General features: G+C 39.9%; 1 protein-coding gene and 1 non-coding gene across 3 annotated transcripts in view; one reads left to right on the forward strand and one right to left on the reverse strand.

The window, feature by feature from the left end:
- Window positions 1-21,144, forward strand: part of kcnd3 (potassium voltage-gated channel, Shal-related subfamily, member 3) — a 157,180-nt gene that overhangs the window by 90,630 nt on the left and 45,406 nt on the right. The gene's annotated exons all lie outside the window — the stretch shown is intronic.
- On the reverse strand, window positions 7,195-7,268 carry trnat-cgu (transfer RNA threonine (anticodon CGU)). The gene has a single exon. It is a non-coding gene; the product is annotated as a tRNA-Thr (tRNA).

Raw genomic sequence — 21,144 nt, forward strand, 5'->3', positions numbered from 1 at the left:
CGTGTGTTTGCTGTAGGTAAGTCCTGGTTTTCATACTTATCTTATTTTTAATCTGTTAGGGCAAGTGTACTGTGCATATATTCATCAAATATTAAACAGCTGACAATTCTGCTTTGAGAAAGTAACAGTAATGGGTTTTACAGTATATTGCAGTCGAGATTTATTTGGCTGTAAAAAACATTTTGCTGTCATTTCTTTGTGTTTGTGTTTTCGTCTCTAACACACTGTTTACCTCATTAACATAAATGTCAAAGCTGTTTAGCCTCCTCAGTACAGAAGGCAAGCTCTGTGTGTGTGTGTGTGTGTCTGTGTTATGGGGGGAGGAATATTTTTACATGTTTGGTGAGGGGGAAAAAAGATATAAAAGTACTGGAATATCTGATCATTTTGACATTTACAGTAAAAAAAAAATTAATAAAATAAAAATAGGAAAAAAGCTTTTCTCACAGGGACCAACCAGACCACAGAAGAAAACTTTTTTTAACTTAATGCTTTTACTTACATTTTGAAAAGTAAAAGAAAATGTATTAAATGTGTTAAAATTTATAAAAGTTTATTTATTTAAAAGTTTATTTATGGTTAATGAGGTGAAGGTTAAGGTTAGATTAGTTTAATTGATGATTATGTTAATAGAAGGTCTTTACGAGGATAAGTGTGTGTGTGTGTGTCTTCTGAGTGTTGTGCCAAGACCAGCCAATAGTATATAGAATAAATATTATATTTATATAATAAATATATAATAAATGTTCTATTTTATGTAACCATTGTACTAGTGTGTGTGAGAGAGAGAAAGATTGATTGTGTGTGTGTGTGTGTGTGTGTGTGTGTGTGTGTGTGTGTGTGTGTGTGTAGTAGCAGAACAGTAGCTCCGCTGGCAGACAGTGTCAGAATGTTATTTACACTATGTGAGTATGCAGTTTTGTACTCCGCCCACACTTGTTTCTCTACCAGCTCTTTCGTATTGTTCCTCCATTTTCTTCAGTATAGTTTTCTCCACCACCCCTGTGTGCGTGTCTGTGTGTGTGTGTGTGTGTGTGTGAGAGAGAGAGAGAGAGAGAGAGAGAGAGTGTGAGAGAGTGTGTGAGTACACTGGATCACACCAGTTCCATACAATCTACCAAGGTGAGAGAGTAAAACTGAATTTACACCTTCACCCCCAGTACACTCTCTCACATGTTTGAAGGAGTGGGAATAGCTTCTCACATAATACACTGTTACATAATGTATCAATGGCAGTTTGTTTAGTTTCATTGTTTCTGCTGAAGCATGGCACTGGGCATCTGAATAATTGGGTTCAGAGTGAAGTCAGTGCAAACTAAACCACTCCATGTTAACACACACACAACACACTGTATATCTTTTCTGTCTCGATTAATAATTCTACTGAACTCTAGTCATTTTGTTCATTTAATGACGATTTCATTAGTATTCATCAGATATCCTTGGCTTTACAGAAGCAGAAGTTTCTAATGATTTTTTTTTATTATTCATTTGCAGTATAGTGGTGCTGATCCATGATGAGTTTTCTTGAATCCATTATGATTTTGCTTAAAAAAAAACAAAAGAGATGCAGATAGAGTAAAACCAAAGTGAATGATGCTTTGGACTGATGGACTGAGGTTTTTAGTAAACAAGAAAGAAAGAAAAGAAAAGAACAAAATGTGATGGATGCATGGAAAAAATTCTGGGAGCTGTTCATCTTGCTTTGGATTATTTGATGCTCATAGATGAGCTGTAGGCTGCCTGCTTGAGGCTTGCAGGGTTGAACTATATACTGGTCATGAATTGTGCCCAGAGTAAATTAGGCACTCGTACATATTCCAAAGTGCACATAGGAAAGGTGTGGAATAAGTGGTATATGTCCACATGTTCTGAGTAGTAATCTATGCAGCATGAATAATACATGGTTTAGGAGAACAAATGAAAGGACTTTATGGTTTGTCTTTGTCCATGCACATGGTACATTTCAAATTTCAAAAAATATGATGTGGCTTAGTGATTAGCACGCTTGCATCACACCTCCAGGGTTGGGGGTTCAAATCCTGCTTCCGTCTAGTGTGCAGAGAGTATGCATGTTCTTCCCGTGCTTCCATTTGGCATTTCAGATTGCCCATAGTGTGTGAATTTGTGTGTGATTGTGCCCTGCGATGGGTTGGCACCCTGTCCAGGGTGTCCCCCGGCTTGTGCCCCAAGTTCCCTGGGATAGGGTTCAGGCTCCCCTGTAACGCTGTGTATGATTAGCAGTATGGAAAATGGATGGATGGATGGATGATCAGACCAGTTCGCAAAACCAGTTCTCTCTAACTCACATTATGGGAAATTGCCATTTCAGTAATGTTGACCAAGCACCAAATTGCCATACAGCTGCTGCTGAACTGACTGGGAAACTCACTTTCTGAAAAAGTTTTAAAGAAGCAGTTTGAGAACTCCAGAGAGGCACAACAGAAATAGCTAACGAATGGTGCAACAGAAAAGCGTTCACCATTCAACAATCCCGTTCACACCACAGCCATCTGCGGCCAGAAGTCCAAGGCAGCCAAATTAGCCATGCTCTCTGGGTGAGAGAGGTGGCGTAATAGTTTGGATAATAGTTTGTAATATTAAGAGCCCTCTGCTGCCTTTAGACTGAGTTGCAATTACAATAAACAATGCAAAGCAATGCAAAAACACTTTCCTGTAATAGAAATCATACCACTGGTACTGGAAACTCATTCCATGAAAGCTAAATAAGCATCTCTGTACAGAAAGCTTCACTATATCATTATATATTTTTAGCTGTTATAAATTCGAGCATGTGTTTTAATCTTATAGAAAATTACGCAACTTCTGCTGACCAATCATATTTGAGGATTCAACAGTAGTTTTGTATTAGATTAGACAACAGTTAGTTCCAGTGCACTAATTTGATTGGACAAGGGACATTCCAAGAGTACTGATATTTAGTATAACATCACTGGGACATTTCACTGTTTGTATCACTCCACTTGTCTGTGTTTGCTACATAAATTTCCAATTCTAGCAATAATTTGTTAGATTGAAACCATTACTACACTTACTATGAGCTGTCAGTCAGTCTGTGCGTTGCCTGGCAACACGCAGCACTTTATCCAGCTGTGGCTTCTTTGAGAACCATTTTTGTTTACTTGTGTTAATTAATGGTTGACAATCTGGAATCACTTTATTTCCAAATTCCATTCATCGTTATTGACTTGAGGATACAGAAATGCTCATATAACCTGTTAAACTTCGATATGTGTTGTATTTTAAGGCCACCTGTCTGTATGGTATCCCAGATGGTCACACACATTCTAGGTCCTCTAGAAGAGGTCTGAATACGTTTCTCTCATCATATGAAAGCCTACTGTCTGCTATAGTTCTGTGACGGACACATCCTTTGTTCTAAAATTGATTGCAGACTGAAGATTCGAGTTGCAGGCATAAATCACTCTGACACTTTAAAACATGCAGTCTGAACTCTGCAGCCCATGTCAAGGAAATCATAAAGCAGCAGGTTCACACCTGGCTGATTTACTGCTATTCTAGTGAACCAGTCAGAAGCCAGCTCATAAAGCATTCATGAAACAGCACATAATACATGCTTTATGCATTTATTCATCTGTTATTGTATATAATTGTAGGTGCATTTAAACCTGTTCGCCAAAAAGCTTTCATTTGACCATTTGACCTATCGGTGCCAGATGATATCTATTTTAACGCAAGGTTTTGCAGCCAATACTGTAGCAGACAAGATGGATTTTCCTGGTATTTAGTGGCCCCTGGCTCACCATTCATATTCCATTTTGTCTGCCATCGATTTCCACACTGACTCAACAACACCCTAGACACAGTCTTTCCCTTTAAAGGAGCAGAGGCAGCAAATGAAATACAACTTTATTTCCTTCCAACTAATCATACGATCTCCCAAACATGACTGAATATTACCGAGGTAAGATATCTAGCCCTTTTTGTTTGTTTGTTTGTTTGTTTGTTTTGTTCCAATTCCGATAAGGTTGTGATGCAGCATTGCCACTTTAATTCACTATCCCTTATCTATATTCATGCATGATTATGGAAAAATCTAAAAATGTCTTACATCATTCCACTTGCTTGTAGATTTTAATAGCATGCTGTGTGTGTGTGAGAGAGAAAGAGAGAGATTAAAGAAGCTATAAACTGAATGACTATATACTCGTTATGCAAAATGTTTTCTATTAAACTCCTCAAAACAGCTGAATGAAGCTGAAACATTCAAATATTCACTTATTGGATGAGCACCGAGTCATGATGAATGAAAAATGATCAAAAGACTTCAGAAAGACGAGGAAAGGAATAAAAAGATGAAAGCAAGAGATAGTGTGAGATTTAGTAATAACCAGAGAAAACACTGCTGCAGTGACAAATCAATCTGCTTCTAATGTTTATACGTATTGGCATGCAGTCACTACTCGTTCTTCAGCCTTGGGTTTCTGGGTTCTGTTACTTTCACAGCTAATATTTGGATTTTCCTGCTTTTTTTAATTCAGCTTTAACTGTGCTTCTCAACATGGGGCTTGTGTACCACCAAGGGTCTGTGACACGTAGCCACGTGCAAAAATGCCCTGAATATCTAACATGAAAATGTGTCAGTTGAGAAATGTTCTCATTTAAGATACTGAGATTTTTTTTTATATATGTATTTTTAAGTTCAATGAAAAGTGGTCTTATTTTCATTTGGTTATGAAAATCAGCATTTGGTTATGAAAGTTTGGCCAAGGAAATCACTTATACACGACCTTACTATGAGACTGATAAATGAGATACACTGTATGTGTATGCCATAACATTAAAGCCACTGACATAAAATGAACATCATTGATTATCTCATTACAGTGGCAGCTATCAAGGGTAGAATATATATTATACAGCAAGTGAACAGTCAGTTCTCAAAGTTGATGTGTTGGAAGCAGGAATAATGGGCAAGCGCAAGGATCCGGGTGACTTTGACAAGCACCAAATTGTGACGGCTAGACGACTGGGTCAGAGCATCTCCAAAATGGAAGGACAACCAATGAACCGGCAACAGGGTCATGGGCGTCCAAGACTCATTTATGCACGTGGGGACTGAAAGCTAGCCCATCTGGTCCGATCCCACAGAAGAGCTACTGTAGCACAAATTGCTAAAAGGTCTTGCTTGCTATGACAGAAAGGTGTCAGAACACAGTGCATTGCAGCTTGTGTAGCCACAGACCAGCCAGAGTGCCCATCCTGACCCCTGTCCACCACTGAAAGCATCTACAATGAGCATATGAGCATCAGAGCTGGACCATGCAGCAATGGAAGAAAGTGGCCTGGTCTGATGAATCATGTTTTCTTTTACATTATGTGGATGGCCTTGTGCGTGCGTCGCTTACGTGGGGAAGAGGATGCACTGAGGGAAGAAGGCAAGCCAGCAGAAGGGGTATGATGTTCTGTGCAATGGTCTGCTGGAAAACCTTTGGTCCTGTGAATGTTACTTTGACATGTACCACCTGCCGTTCAGCAGGGTAATGTGCACTACCACACTGCAAAAACTGTTCAGGAACGGTTTGAGGAACATGACAAAGAGTTCAAAATGACTTGGCCACCAAATTCCCAAGATCTCAATCAAATCGAGCATCTGTGAGATGTGCTGGACAAACAAATCCAATCCATGGAGGACCCACCTCACAACTTACAGGACTTAAACGATCTGCTGCTAACATCCTGGTGCCAGATACCACAGCACACCTTTAGAGGTCATGTGGAGTCCATGTCTCGACGGGCCAGAGATGTTTTGGAGGCACAAGTGGGACCTACACAATATTAAGAAGGTGGTTTTAAATGTTATGAGCAGAGTATTATAAATGAGACATAAAATAAAATGTTTTTACACTAGAACTCACAATTTGAAAAGAAAAAAATCTTTGGGAAGCCCTGAGCTATGGCATAGTCTGCTTAAGTCATATTTCTCATCTGCTTTTCTCCTGCCCTTGTCTTATGATAACCTGGACACATTATCTTCTTTAATCACCAGCACCACATGCTCCACTATGTTTCTTCTATGTACACTGCATCTCAAGCTTTTATTAATGACTTACATGTGCAAAAGCTATAGCTGTACAGCAAACATGTCTTTATTCCTGCATATTTTTTTGTGTTGAATCAGTCTCACTATGTCATGAGGGAGATGGCTGCGTATGCAGAAATTCTTTGTTAAAGACAAAACACAGGGAAACAGACTCAAGGAATAGAAAACACTAGGGAACCAGGTCAACCAGAAACTCAGAACACTACAAAAAAAACCTAGAAAATACTAAATATAAACAAACGGTGCATAAATCAAACAATAACGAATGTAAGAAACTCAGAACCACAAACATAACCAGACTTGTTGCAATGCTCCAGCAACTAAAGAGAAGAACCAGGGAACTTAAATAAAGCACTAATCAAGCAGGGAAAGTAGCAAACACATGGGTTGGTTACACAGGAAAGGAGGGAGACAACAGAAGAAGAAGTTCTACATGGGGACAGAGGGTGCCCTCTAGTGGTCTGGAATGGAACTACCCCTGGGGGGCCATGACAAAGACTGCGTCTGAAATCGCGTACTGTGACTGCACAACTGTTGAACCAGTACATACTAATCAGTATGCGTGTGTAGTATGAATACAATCCTGGACGTACTACATCCGCCATGTTGGCATTGTCATGTGACAATGTCATTCAATGTCATCAATGTCATCATAAACACAAAAATCTTAAAGGGACCACCAGATTTGACGGCACAAACGTCAAAATGCACATCAGGAAGGTTAACTGAATTAGTAATGTAATGTGGGCGGGGTTAACAAGCTGAGATAAATTCGTTACCATTAGCTTGGCCGGCTAAGTCATGATGGAGATCACAAAAAGGTTTCAAACACTGTGACAACTGTTTTCTTGTTTCAACAAGTAAACAGTTTATTCAGGTATCGTTAAACAAGTCCTGTTTAGCACTTAACAAGAGCAGATGTATTGTCGTCTGTGTTTTTTTTTTTTTTCTGAGTTCATCCTCATCAATCCCATTGCATCATGGGATTTTTGACTCGATAGACAGTTGCATACTGCAAGATTTCACAGGAAGAAGAACACCACCTGGGTATTTCTCACCTACTAAGGTATTGTAGCCATTGAGCCACTACAGCTCTTAAATCTCACACTAGGCACTGCTGGGATTCGAACCCAGGATCTCCTGTTTACGAGACAGGCGCTTTAACCAACTAAGCCACAGCACCACATATGCAACTAGAGAAGAGCTACCCAAAGCTCGGACATACATATTCGTCCACTATGCAACTCCATGCGAGGATGTTTATGTTGTGCAACATGTCTTTCTTCTTTAGTGAGTTCACTGAGGTGGATACATGATCTCATACAAAAATCGGATTGGAGTTGATTCTGGGTCTTTCTTTATCCGTTGAATGTATGTTAACACTTTTACCAAATTCTGATGTCTTTCATGTTGTACTAATTTCTCTGAGCTGAACTTTGTTTTCTGTTCCACCACTTCCTCCACAGTTATCCAGCATCTATAATAAACTGTCCTGTCTAAATCAAATGTACTATTTTGGTGCAGTCTGTCCCACATGTCTGTTGTTTTTCACTCCTGGCATCCCACAGCCAGGCCTGCACTCGTGAAATAACTTCAAATAATGTAGCACTGATCTAATACGAGAGCTCTGCTTTCTCTCCACACCTCCATCACTGAGCAGGGAATAAGCAAACCCGCTCCACAATGACCAAGCCCTCACTGAGCTTCTGTAAGAAATGCAGACCCCAGAGGTTGCTGGCAGAGCGCGCATGTTCTGTAAGGGCTTTAAATCTCATAAAGTAGTTTGACGTTCCTGGGGGAAGGCATACGGGCCTCTCCGGAGGCAGCAGGCTTCCCACTGTACATGAGCATGATCCTGGCAGATCTGCACTCATTGGCAACTACACACTCTACCAGCTGACAAATCAGGGAAAGGCAGGGAGTCCCACATATTCGCAGTGATGCTCTCCCTCACTGTTCCTTCATCATGCTTCAGGGTGTCTGCTGGAGTTTTGTAGCTAAAATTGCCACAGAGATGATCCTGACTGTACATCATTCTTTAAATAGCCATTTCAAGGAAGTTCATTTATGGGCTTGTAGAGATTACTGATCATTCACTATGCAAAAATAATAATAATAATAATCATACCTCAGGTCGTGAAAAAACGTTTGTTATGGGAAAGCACCGGTCATGATAACACATTTCCAGAGACAGAACATTTCATTGCTTCCTCACAGCCCAACAGTTTGTTTGGGGGTTTTTTTGAGGGGAGGTTCTGTCTTACTGAGTACCGCATGTTCTCCACCCATGGATTTCCTTCAGGTTCTCCAGCTTCCCTCTACCTCCCAAAAACATGACAGTAGGTGAATTGGCTACTCTAATTTCCCCCTAGATATGGACACTGCAAAATCATCTTAGCAAGTGAAAATATCTTGAATATAGTGAAATTTATTTAGTATTTACAATAAATCAAACATTATTTCTCATTTCAAGGTTGTCGTTTTCTTATTCTATTGGTAGATAATTTAGCTTCTTTCTAGAAATATGTGCTTAAAATGAGCAAAAGTATTCGCCGATACAACTGGCTTGAAACAGGTTTCATAATCTTATATTTGTTTTATTGTAATCTTATAATAGGTAATAGTAGAGCAGTTTCACTATATTCAAGGTATTTCCGCTGGCTAAGATGTCATTTTTTGCTGTGAATAAGTGTTGTGCTTGTGTGTGCTACAGTGGACTGGCGTCCCATCCAGGGTGTATGCTCACATCACGCCCAGTGTTTCCGGAATACGCTCCCACAAACCTGCTCAGCGTAACACGATTACTGAAGAATGATTGAATGAACGCTCAGTTAATAACAACTGTTTTGGTGTTGTTTTGCTCTGCATGTTGTATGTGAATCTGACATATTGATTTGATTTCCTTACACAATAATCAAGTACGAGGAATTGAATAAGGAAATCACATGTGTGTGGACTGGATTATTGCGTAAGGAAATCAAATGTGTGGAGATCTGATTATCATGCAAGGAAATCAAATCTACATCGATGAACCATTTCAAGACGGAAAACAGGAACTGTTGAAACTGCTAACACACCACCTTTTAGTGTTATTCAATAAAATAAAAATAAAAAGATAGTTTTAGACTATCTTTGGTGGCACAGCAGGTAGCACAGCAGGTAGTGTTGGTGTCTTAAAGCTTCAGGATCTGAGGTCCAATCCTGAGCTCCGGTTGCTGTCTTGTGTGGAGTTTTTCTTGCATCCATGTGGGTTTTCGTTCATTTCCCAAAAGCATGCAGGTGGATTGGCAGCTCTAAATTTCCCCTAGGTGTGAAAGCTATGTGTAGAATTTCTCTATCTCACCCTTCTGCTTCAACTCAGCTTTCTAACATTCATGCCAGCTCATATCACCCTGCCGCTCTTGTGTGGGTTCACACTGAAGCTAAGCAGGGTTGAGCTTGGCCAGTACTTGGATTGGAGACTTCCTGAGGAAAGCTAAGGTTGCTGCTAGAAGCCCTATTAGGGAGGCCAGCAGGGGGTGCTCACTGATGTGGGTCCTACACTGTTTAAACTGAGGTCCTGACTTTCTGGGGTGGTTAAAAATCCTGTGACACTTCTCATAAAGAGTAGGGGTATAGGTGTCCTATGAACATTCACCCTTCTCTTGCATGACCCCCTAATAATCTCCATCCCTCAATTGGCTACATCACTCTCCTCGTCACCAATAGCTGGTGGATGTTCTGGCACACTGTGGATGCCACTCACTAGTATGGTGGCTGAGGAGATTTCCCTCCATACAATTACAATGTAAGAATGTGCTATATAAGTCTAAAGAATTATTTATTGTTATTATTATTATTAAAGGAGAGCTACAAGTACAAGGCAACTATTCATCCATTGAATTCATCCAAAGGCTGCAATGAAAACCTAAGACCTGACGTTGCAAATATAATTATATCATATGTCCTTGAGTCAATCATTAAAAAAAACTTGCTGAAATTGTCTATTGTCTTGATATATTTTATATTAAATATAAAATATTAAATCTGCAGTCGATCCTAGCATCTATAATAAAGTGTCCTGACCTAACAAAATGTACTCTTTGGGTACAGTCTGTCCCAAATGTCTGTCACACCATTGCTAAATAAATCCATTGTTGCTTATTATCCCATTTTTCTTGCCGTGCAATTGAGATCATGTCCTTTATAGAGTCTTTTCCTTATTTATCATTCTTATGTGCTTCTCATGTGGTGAAGTTTCAGAGTGAAAGTATCATTCATCCTCTAAAAATAACTCTAGTGCACATGCAAGGTATATCAATAAAGTTGTTTTTTTTTTAATTGCTTACTAGCACTACCTGACAATATGGCTTAAAAGGTTTTGAAGTCATTTGTTGTCAAATTTCTGTCTTTACGTCTCTTTATTTCTGCAGATGGTCGGGCAGGCTGTTTGTGGCAAGGTCATTCATATTTCTTTAGAAAATCCCAAACACAACAGCACTGTTATTCAGGCGTTTTTTTTCTTACGCTGTAGGTTTTTGGATGCTCTTTTTGGCTTCCCTGTTGGTTTGAAGGGTTGTTACAGTGTCACAGTTTAACAGTTAGTCATGGTGTATGATCAGGTGCTTGACATTTTTCAAAATTCCAATTAAAATGCATTTATGTCTATTTAAATCACCACATGGGAGCACGGTGGCATGTTTGCCTCGCACCTCCAAGGTCAGGGGTTCGATTCCCACCTCGCCCCGTGCGTGTGGAGTTTGCATGCTCTCCCCATGCCTCAGGGGTTTCCTCCAGTTTCCTCCCCCAGTCCAAAGACATGCACTATAGGCTGATGTGCATTTCCAAGTTGCCTGTAGTATGTGTGTGATTGTGCCCTGCGATGGGTTGGCACCACGCCCAGGGTGCCCTGTGCCCTGCGATAGGGTCCAGGCTCCCCGAGACCCTGTGTAGGATAAGCAGTAGTCTACTTCCCCAGAAATTTCACAACCTTCTCACTCTGGACTCAATCCTACTATAGCAAACTCCTTTTTCTATGTGGGGGACACAGAAATGTTACACGCACATTGCATTGCTACCACTGCAGCACTTTCATAACTTCATCATACTGTACATGACAGCATCAAACACACAGAAGAACATGGCGATGCTAACCAAAACTAAACTAAAAGACCTTCTATTTTTGGCTAAGCAGCACTGCACACTGTCATGCAAGTTAGAATGAATTTTCTTCAGGCTCAGTGTACCACCTTTCCTCATAGCTGCTCTCTCTTACAGCTAATAATGACAATGTGATAAATACTGACAGAGTAAGAAGAAATTGGGGGTTAGGGTTCAAATCCTGCCTCTGCCTTGTGTGCGTGGAGTTTGCATGTTCTCCCCATGCTTTGGGAGTTTAGTACAGGTACTGTGGTTTCCTCCCCTAGTCCAAAGACATGTGCTGTAGGCTGATTGGCATTTCCAAATTGTCTGTAGTGTGTGAATGTGTGTGTGTGTGTGTGTGTGTGTGTGTGTGATGAGTTGGCACCCTGTCCAGGTTGTCTTGTGCACCCTGAGGCCTGAATTCCCTGCGATAAGCTCCAGGGTTCCCTGGCGGCCCTGTGTAGGTTAAGAGGTATGGAAGATGGATGGATTTGATCTGTTTGTTTTGTGTCATATACAGTATTCAAGGATATGCAAAGATAGTATTTAATGTAATATTAAATTGTCAATTAATTGGAATACCGTGACACTGTGAAACGGTGATATTTTTAGACTAGGTTGCCATATTAGGAATTATCGCAGCACCCCTAGTGTACAGAACGGGTCTACACATCACTTTACTTTCATCACTAACTGTGTACTGATTCCTAGAGACAGTGTGTCAGTCTTTATGGAGCTCCGGTTTGGGCCTTTGAGCTGGATGCAGGATGCGCCCTCGGGGCATCGGCAGTGCTTTTATGCACTTTATTTCTGTTTCCCTGCACTATCTTTATAAGCATCTCTGTGCACAGATGAACAGAAATTCTCCGGCTTTTCCGGGGTAAAGGAAGCGCTGCTTGATTGAATCCGCCTATCTGAATACACAGAGGACTGAAAGCAACAATAGAATACAACATGAAGTGGATGTTGGTACTTGAGGGAGTTTGCTGTTTTTAAACACACACACACACCCAGGCACACACTGGAACACACACACACACACACACACACACACCCAAACACACGCACACTCGAACACACCCGAACACACACACTCGAACACAACCGAACACACACCTACGCACACACTTGAACACACACACACACACACACACACACGCCCTGGCTGAAGCTCAGGGAAAGGCTAGTAATTAAGGTGTCGGTCTTCTGGCATTCTTTCCACTGTGTATGCTCATCTTCAGTGGCCTGTCAAAACATTTCACCATCACAGAGATGGTGTGTGTGTGTGTGTGTGTGTGTGTGTGTGTGTGTGTGTGTGTGTGTGTGTGCTCTAACAACTGACAATGAAAGCACAATAAGGACTAAGACCCTGACGCATCAAGTCGACTGTCAGCCATCAGCTTTTGTCCATAGTTATTGCAGTGAAGGAAAAAATACAAAGCAGTATTTATCCAATCAAAAGTCTGGGCAGAAGAGATTGAATACATATTTTTCAATGTATTAGACATTTTGAGAAAAGTTTAAGGTTGAAATTAGCTTCGAAGACAAATGTAAATAGCGAAGTTTATGACCATGTATACATTTATTTCTCAAAAAAACAATGATTTTCAGACAAGTTTCGATTGTAGATTTAAGAAAAGCTCTTTGCTGCTGGCGCAGGAGCATCGCAGACATTTTGAAAGCTGGTATCTGAGGTTGGTTTTTTTTTAATTAATTGAATTAGCACATAACTATCCAACAAATTGCTGAAATTGTGAGAAAAGCACACATAGCTAGAAAGGTTGACACATTTTAGGCATACAGACTGTATTTACTGCAGTGTTCATTAAACTGGCTCATTAGGTGATTTGATCAAGGCAAGATTAGAAAGTAAATAAAAACATTGGCACACTGTTTTGGTGAAATATATTCAGAGTTTATTAAAGTAGGGATACAAAACTGTGTCACAAGCCAAAAATATTTTCCTTCATTTTTTCATTGTTTGTCTGAATTCAGCAACAGCAGCATCCAGTGGGTTTTCCCAAGCCACCACACACATAGGCATTCTGCTAATCGAATCTGAAATGTCAGTCACCTATCCCAGGCTGTGTAACTCAGGGGGCATTTCAACATGATGCTCAGAGACACAGATATCTACAGGGACCTGCTTTGAATAGCTGCCGTATAAGGACCCTGACACACCAACTTGACTGCCGTCTATTGGACGCTGTTGTTCTTGGTCTCCCGTGCCATTTTTGACTAGTCAGGTGTTGCTGGTTTCCGTCAGCTCCAGTTGAACTGGCATCAGACGTCAGCAGTTCACTGATTGGATGTCCAGCCTAGTTAACCAATGTTGGAGAAGCAAACCAGAAGAGATCGAAGCAAGCAAATGACACTGTCAAGAGGAAAGCTCATTTTTCAACCTCTGGCCCATTATTTGTCTATATTTGCTCCAAAGATGCTCCCAGATGTCAAAACAGAGTGTGTACACTACAATCTAACTATTTAAACAGATTCAAAGTGGCACGACAGTGGGGGTTTTAGGGCTATTGGGGGTTTTTAAGGCTAGTACATCACAAAATGCATACTACCACAAAAAACAGGTGTCACTGTAATCACTGGTACTGATACATGGTGGCATGCAATTTTGACAAACTTCTATTACAGTATGTACAATAGTAAAGTAGTATATGATTTGGAAAACAAATACAGATTACTGCCACCTCCTGGTGAGATATTTTCTTTCACACAGTCACCGATCTTATGCATGTTAGCTTTCATTGTTGCGGTGTGTTTGAGTGCAGCTTTTCACAGAAAATGTGAGGTGATGTAATCAGTCAGAATTGCTGTATTACAGCCTTAACATGCTGAGGAACCAAGGAAGCTGTAAGAAAGAGCTGATCCTATGCAAATCCAGCACACTGGAGACACATCATCAAGAGCCAAGAACACATTTATTCCCTGATTCAGTGACTTGGGTGAGATTCTGGGTTTGAGAATACAGCAATACAGTGATAATATATGAGTCACAATAGTGACTATAAAGCAGGGAAGCTGGTAAAAATTTGAAATCGACAATTCCCTCTGCCTTACCTTGATAATTAGGAGAGAGTGCACTATTTCCTAATTATCAATTATCAGTGTATCCCATGGGATACATTGGTTGACAGCTTGGGGTCAGTTGTAACAGTGTTACCAGTACAGGAATATAAGATATTTTTGAAAACACTAAAGAGATACTATTTATTATCCTAACCCCCTAACCCCAACCCCTAACCCTAACCCTTTCTGGAAGACTTCATTGCGTAAGGATAAAGTTCAAAGACCCTAGAATATCAGCTGTATTTGTGTGTCTTGCAGTGCAACATTTATGCACCCATTTAAGAATATGTTTTAGCAAAGAAACTGCTTCATCTAGTGCAAACATTCAACAAGTACATGAGTAGTTATACAGTGGATATAAAAGTCTACACACCCCTGTTAAAATGGCAGGTTTTTGTGAAGTAAAAGACTGAAACTAAGGTAAATCTTGTCCGATCTTTTCTCAACTTTAATTTGAAATTGCAAAATATACAAATCAAGTGAAAAACAATCAGAAACTTTATTTTTTTTAAAAGTTTCAATAACCTAGTTGCATAAGTGTGTACACGCCTAAACTAATACTTTGTTGATGCACCTTTTGATTTTATTACACCACTCAGTCTTTTTACAGTAGGTAAGAGTCATCGTCAGCGTGGCACATCTTGACTTGGCAATATTTCCCCACTCTTTCTTCCAAAAGCATTCTAGATCCGTCAAATTGTGAGGGCATCTCCTATGCACAGGCCACTTCAGGTCACGCCACAGATTTCTGGTTGTATTCAGGTCCGGGTTCTGGCTAGGCCACTCAAAAACTTTGATGATCTTTTGGTTAAGCCATTCATTTGTTGATTTGGATGTTTTGGGTCATTGTCGTGCTTGATTGGTTCATTCTGAACACAGCAACATCCCCGATTATAAAAGTGTGCACACTGATGCAACCAAGGTATTGTCATTTTTTATTATTTTTCCTATTTCCCCTAAAATGTTTCGTATTGTATTTCACCTCATTTTTATGTTGTAATTTCACAGTGAGGATGGAAAAAGTTTTGCCATGATTTTATCACAAAAACCTGCCATTTTAACAGGGGTGTGTAAACTTTTTATATCCATTGTATACTTATATCTCTCACAGACATTTTTTTTTAACGAGACATTACAACTGTCACATCCAGAGCCACAGCTGCTCATCCTGATCCAAATCCAGCCCAGACATTACAACACACACACTCATTTGACTCCTAGCACACCTGCTTCCTGTTTTCTCTCAATTACTCTGGCTATTTAAACTGTTCATGCGCTAGGTTCGCCATCTTTTCTGTCTGCAACTCTAAGCATTAGTTTCAGATTTTCCTGGTTGCTATCATTTTCATCTTCCGTGTTTTTAATTCAGTGATTTTTTTATTTATTTTTATTGTTCTGCTTTTGACCATAATACTGCATGTCTATTTGGATTTTTAATAAAGATTAAGCTCAGGCTTACATCCATCTACCTGTAATTTGTGACACCACCACTGGGGATACATTTTTTCATGTGCTCTGGTATTAACATGAAAATGTCAAATGTTTATTATCAATATTTAACAGACAAATGTACTTGTGTATCCAAGAAGTTTTACTCCTAAAATGTCATTTAAAAAAAGAAAGAAATGTGATGAATGTTACAACTGACCCTACTAAAGATGCTGAAATTATATCAACAGCTAACGCGGTTTCCTCCCTGCTGGCTGGATGGCGTCAGTGGAAAGTTTAGCCTGATACTAAATCTTCATTTGTGCTATTTATTTATTTATTTATTGGCTCCACATTCATCCAGTAATCATTCAGCCTTTTGTTCATGGTTAAAAAAAAAGAAAGGGAGGGAGGGAATGGAGGAAAGAGGATTACACGGAGGACTGAAACCACTAGACAGAAACCTATGGGAGAACTATGACAGTGAAAGAAAAAGAAGAGATTGACATGAGCCACAGAAATAAGAGAGAGAGAGAGGCATTCTTAGTTTGCAGCGTGCGTTGGGATTAGAGTACGGACGTCTGGGCTTGATGAAGCTTTCCAACATGAAACTATTAATGTCCATCTGTGAGATCTCCAGGCCCTGGGCAAAGCAGGCTTGGAGCCAGAAAAAGAGGCACACACACATACAGGCTTTTGATTTACTCTATTTTATCCGCTTCCTTCCTGCCAAAGAGCTTGTTATGAGTCTGGTGTTGGCCTGAAGCTTCTCTTTTGTGGCTTGTAAATAGCCTATCAGAAAGAACTTGACAGAATTCAGTCATTTTAGATGTCATATGTGGCATAATTGTCATGCTGATTAATGACCATGAGAGCTCAACCTCCATCGCTACTTTTCATATATGTAGAGGCCTGAGAATTTTGCAATTAGTTCAACTATACCAAAGGTAAAGGTGATTATCGATTTGTTTTCTTGGAGCCTTGTCATGGTTATTATGCCATATGTGTGGAAAAGGAAAAAAGCCCACACTGAAAGGTATTTTAAATTGACTGATTAATATTTGGGTGTAACTTTGTCACCCAAAAAAGTTTTCTTTCTTTCTTTCTGTCTTTTTCACCTTCTCTCACACTCTTGTACGAATCTGTCTTGATTCCTGTGTAAGAAGTGAGTATCTTTTATGCAACTGATGGACATCATGTATCATGATTTGCTTTTTTAATGCCCCTTTTCTAACTAATGGTAAAATAAATGTCTCTCGCAATACAGTATAATGCTCTTTTCATACCTTCGTTTTAAAGTGCATTTGGATCCTTTGGAAACTGTACAAGCCAAGTTTTTGTCTCTATCTATGACACTGTAAAAGGGAAAGGAGAAAATCCTGCTAATACACCCTTGCTTCTATTACTTACTGAATTTGCTACCATAGCAACTAATCTACTCATGTTAAATGAAAAGGCCCGATTTTTCTTTCAATTTATTCATGACTTAAATTATAGGGGGATAAAATGTAGATAGTAATATTCTTATCCAGAGCTGTTTCTGAACATTTAGGGGTCCTAAATGACATGCTGGTGGCTCAGGGGATTCTCCTTATACCCCTGTATTTATCCTAGATATCTGGAGTTTGATTTGGATTCTGTGGGAGTGGGTTAGATCTGTTTAGGCTGGTCTAGGGTGCATTAGTATGGTCCTGCTACATGATTCCTAGGGGCTGAGGGCAGATAAACAGCCCAGCTGGCAACAAAATGAGGTGCCATTGCTGTCTTTTTAAACCATTTTTATTTTTAGTTGAATATAATGGGTCAAAACTGTTCACTGAATGGATATTTTTTGCACCATACGGTGTTTAAAACAAGCATGATACTTCACAGCATTTTAATAGGCCCCCTACTATGAGGGAATGGGATTTGCTTGGCCAATGATTCATTTGGCAGGTGTTTGTCATCCCCATATGCTCAAAAGTTAAGACGAATGAAAAGCACAAAGGGAAAGAAGTGGACCACTAAGTTTTACTTTCCGTCCTGCTAAGTTTAAATGAGACTTCTTTGGGTATATTTAACTGATTCGATCAGGATCATTGACCATTAATAGCCAATTAGGGAACACAAACTCTTGTGTGATTGGTCAAGCTGTTTAATGTTGTACACCAGTCAGATGATTTCACCATTAACCCACATTTCCATTCAGATTAGACTGGCGATCCTTATCAGAGGGTATTACCTTACTCTTAGCCAGACAGCTAGCAGAGACGAAACCGAGCTCACTTTTAAAGAGGAACAATGCGAGTTCTAAACACAAGCGATAGGAATCTGATGAATAAGTTATGAATTGGTCTGAATTAGTTTTTTGGACTGGAGATCAAGTCTATCAATCAACAGAATTTGATTACAAAGGATGTGAAAGAATGTGGCTGTAGTTTACCGATTGCAGAACATATCCATCTTGCATTTGACAGACAGTTTTTGTTTTATGGAAGTCTTAATAAGGTTAGCATGCTACCATCTTGAGCACTCACCCGATGTCCCATGAATCTGACCCTTTTTCAACCAGTTATGCGTGTAACCAAATACACATATGAATTGGACGCATGCTTTTAGGTTTTTGGGGTTGTTTTTTTTTAGAAAGCTTACCAGAACAGTTCACAGGGTATCTGGTTGAGAGTAGAAGTGAGGTAAGCTCAGGACAAACACCATGTTTATTTACAGTGTTCATTCATTCATCCTTAGTAACTTCCTGGTCTGGATCATGGTGGATTAGGCCACTAGTTCATTAGAATATATCACAGGCAGGCAAAAAAAACTGAATGTTGGTTGTAGCTGAGGTTGAGGAACTGTCAGAGGTGGAATTAAAAGACCACACTGACAGCACTGGCATTTCTACCTCTGGGATTTTCCCTAGTGTTTTTCAGTGTTTCTGGTAGCACAGTGGTCGGCTTCATATTTAATTTAAAACTCCTTCTAGTTTAGGCCATCATATTCAGACGTATATGGAAATGTGTGCATGGCAGTGTACATGTGTGCATGGCAGGTTTGCAAGGAGAAAGCCACTGCTCTCCAAAAAGAACATTGCTGCCCTTCTGCAGTTTGCTAAGGATCACGTGGACAAGCCAGAAAGCTTCTGGAAAAATGTTTTGTGGATAGATCAGATCAAAATTGAATTTTTGTTTTAAATGAGAAGGGTTATGTCTGCATTCCAGCATAAGAATCTTATCCCATCCGTGAAACATGGTGGTGGTAGTAACATGGTTTAGGCCTGTTTTGCTGCATCTGGGCCAGGACGGCTTGCCATCATTGATGAAACAATGAATTCTGAATGATACCAGGGAATTCTAAAGGAAAATGTCAGGACATCTGTCCATGAACTGAATCTCAAGAGAAAGTAGGTCATGCAGCAAGACAACAACCCTACGCACACAAGTTATTCTACCAAAGAATGGTTAAAGAGAAAAAAAGTTAATGTTTTGGAATGGCGAAGTCAAAGTCCTGACCTGACCTCTAATCCAATAGAAATGTTATGGAAGGACCTGAAACAGGTCCTGCAGGACCTGAAGGTCATGTGAGGAAACCCACCAACATCCCAGACTTGAAGCTGTTCTGTACTGAGGAATGGGCTAAAATTCCTCCAAGCCGATGTGCAGAACTGATCAACAGTTACCGCAAACGTTTAGTTGCAGTTATTGCTGCACAAGGGGGTCACACCAGATACTGAAAGCAAAGGTTTACAAAGTTTTGTCACTCACAGATATGTAATATTGGATCATTTCCCTCAATAAAGAAATGACCAAGTATAATATTTTTGTCTCATTTATTTAATTTGGCTCACTTTATCTACTTTTAGGACTTTAGGACTGAAAATTTGATGATGGTTTAGGTCATATTTATGCGGAAATATAGAAAAATGTAATACTTTCAAGCACCACTGTAATTTGAATTTTAAAGTTCAAAGTTAGCATCAGCTAACTCTCATGAAAATGACTGATCAAAGCTTTAAGACAGTTCACATTCTGACAGTGTGTTGTCACTGAGACATTACAGTCTGCTCCATATGCATCCAATGACTTGCCTCAAAATGCTTTGTCACCTGCCTTATAGTGTGTGTGTGTGTGTGTGTGTGTGTGTGTGTGGAACCACATGAGTGTGTTGGAGAAGTAGGACAATCGCCTACTGAAGGAAGAGACAGAAAAACATCTCCAGAGTGGTGGTGTACCAGTGGCCTAGTTTCCCATGCAACCTACTTACAAACTTCAAAACAGAACCAGGCAGCTGAATTCAGATGAGCTTCCAATTCCACAAGGGGCATTTCAGGCTGAATCCATGCCAAATGTGTCTTCTGTGAAACCACAGCAAATGTTCCGTAAATGGACAAAAGCAAAAAACCTTGTGAACATGTGGTGAGCATTGCTCAAAGCAAATCCCTACAGGTATTTTCACGTCTTGGTAATTTCTTTATCTTTCATCGTTTGAGAGCTTGGTGCCAGAGAGCAGTGTACCTGTGGGGCTGCATTCCCTCATTTATGTCCCCTGGGTTATTCAGCCTAGATTGAGCTTATACGTTTTTGTCGTGGTGAGCTTCGGAAAGATAACGCACCATGTAAGCATGCCTATACAGTAGTTCTAGAAATAGCCCTTGTCTGGCTTCCAGATTTAAATCTGATTCTGGAAAAAGCAGAGTATCTAATGTAATAACATTAAAACATACTTGGTCTTCCAAAGCCAATGTCTTTCTCCTGAGGGTGGCTATTTAGTGAGCAGTAGTGCTTTGCTATTGTTATGCATCTGCTGCAGTGGATGGTGTAAGTGATTCCACGATTGTGTGAAAGCGAGCGTTTTGCCCATCTGTTACTTCAGTATGGCACACTAACACACTGCGAGAGGTGGAGGAAGAGAGAAAGAAAGAAGTGAAGAGGAGAGAGTGGAGGACGAGAAGCAGAACGAGCAAGCATGAGGGGGCTGAAAGTTTCAACTGTGTAAGAGTTGTGTTGTGTAACAGAAGTAAAGACAGAACCATAATATATAAGGGTGATGATGATGCAAGTGTAAAGCGTTAATCATTAGACTTTCCCTCTAGGAACTGGAGGCACTGGGTTAGAACTTCTTACTAACACATAAAGCACATAACAATGACAAACATGGACAGAGATAGAATGCATACTGTATGATGTGTACAATTTACATCTCAACAACTTCACAACTTAGCATTTTGAGGCATGGGCATGACGGTCATCAAGTAAGAAAAAGTAAGACAGTGAGAATTAAAATAAATGCAGAAAAAAAAATGCACTAGCCTATTTTGAGGCAAAAACAACCTTTATTAAATTTTGATGCATTATTCATGATGTCATGGGTGTTAGATTCAAAAACATACTAGGCTAGTTTTTACCTAAGGAAGCTATGAGCTTTTGTGATTCCATCACTCCAGCCATTTGTTT

This window comes from Ictalurus furcatus, chromosome 5 (assembly GCF_023375685.1).
Source record: "Ictalurus furcatus strain D&B chromosome 5, Billie_1.0, whole genome shotgun sequence".
In the NCBI taxonomy this organism is placed as follows: domain Eukaryota; kingdom Metazoa; phylum Chordata; class Actinopteri; order Siluriformes; family Ictaluridae; genus Ictalurus; species Ictalurus furcatus.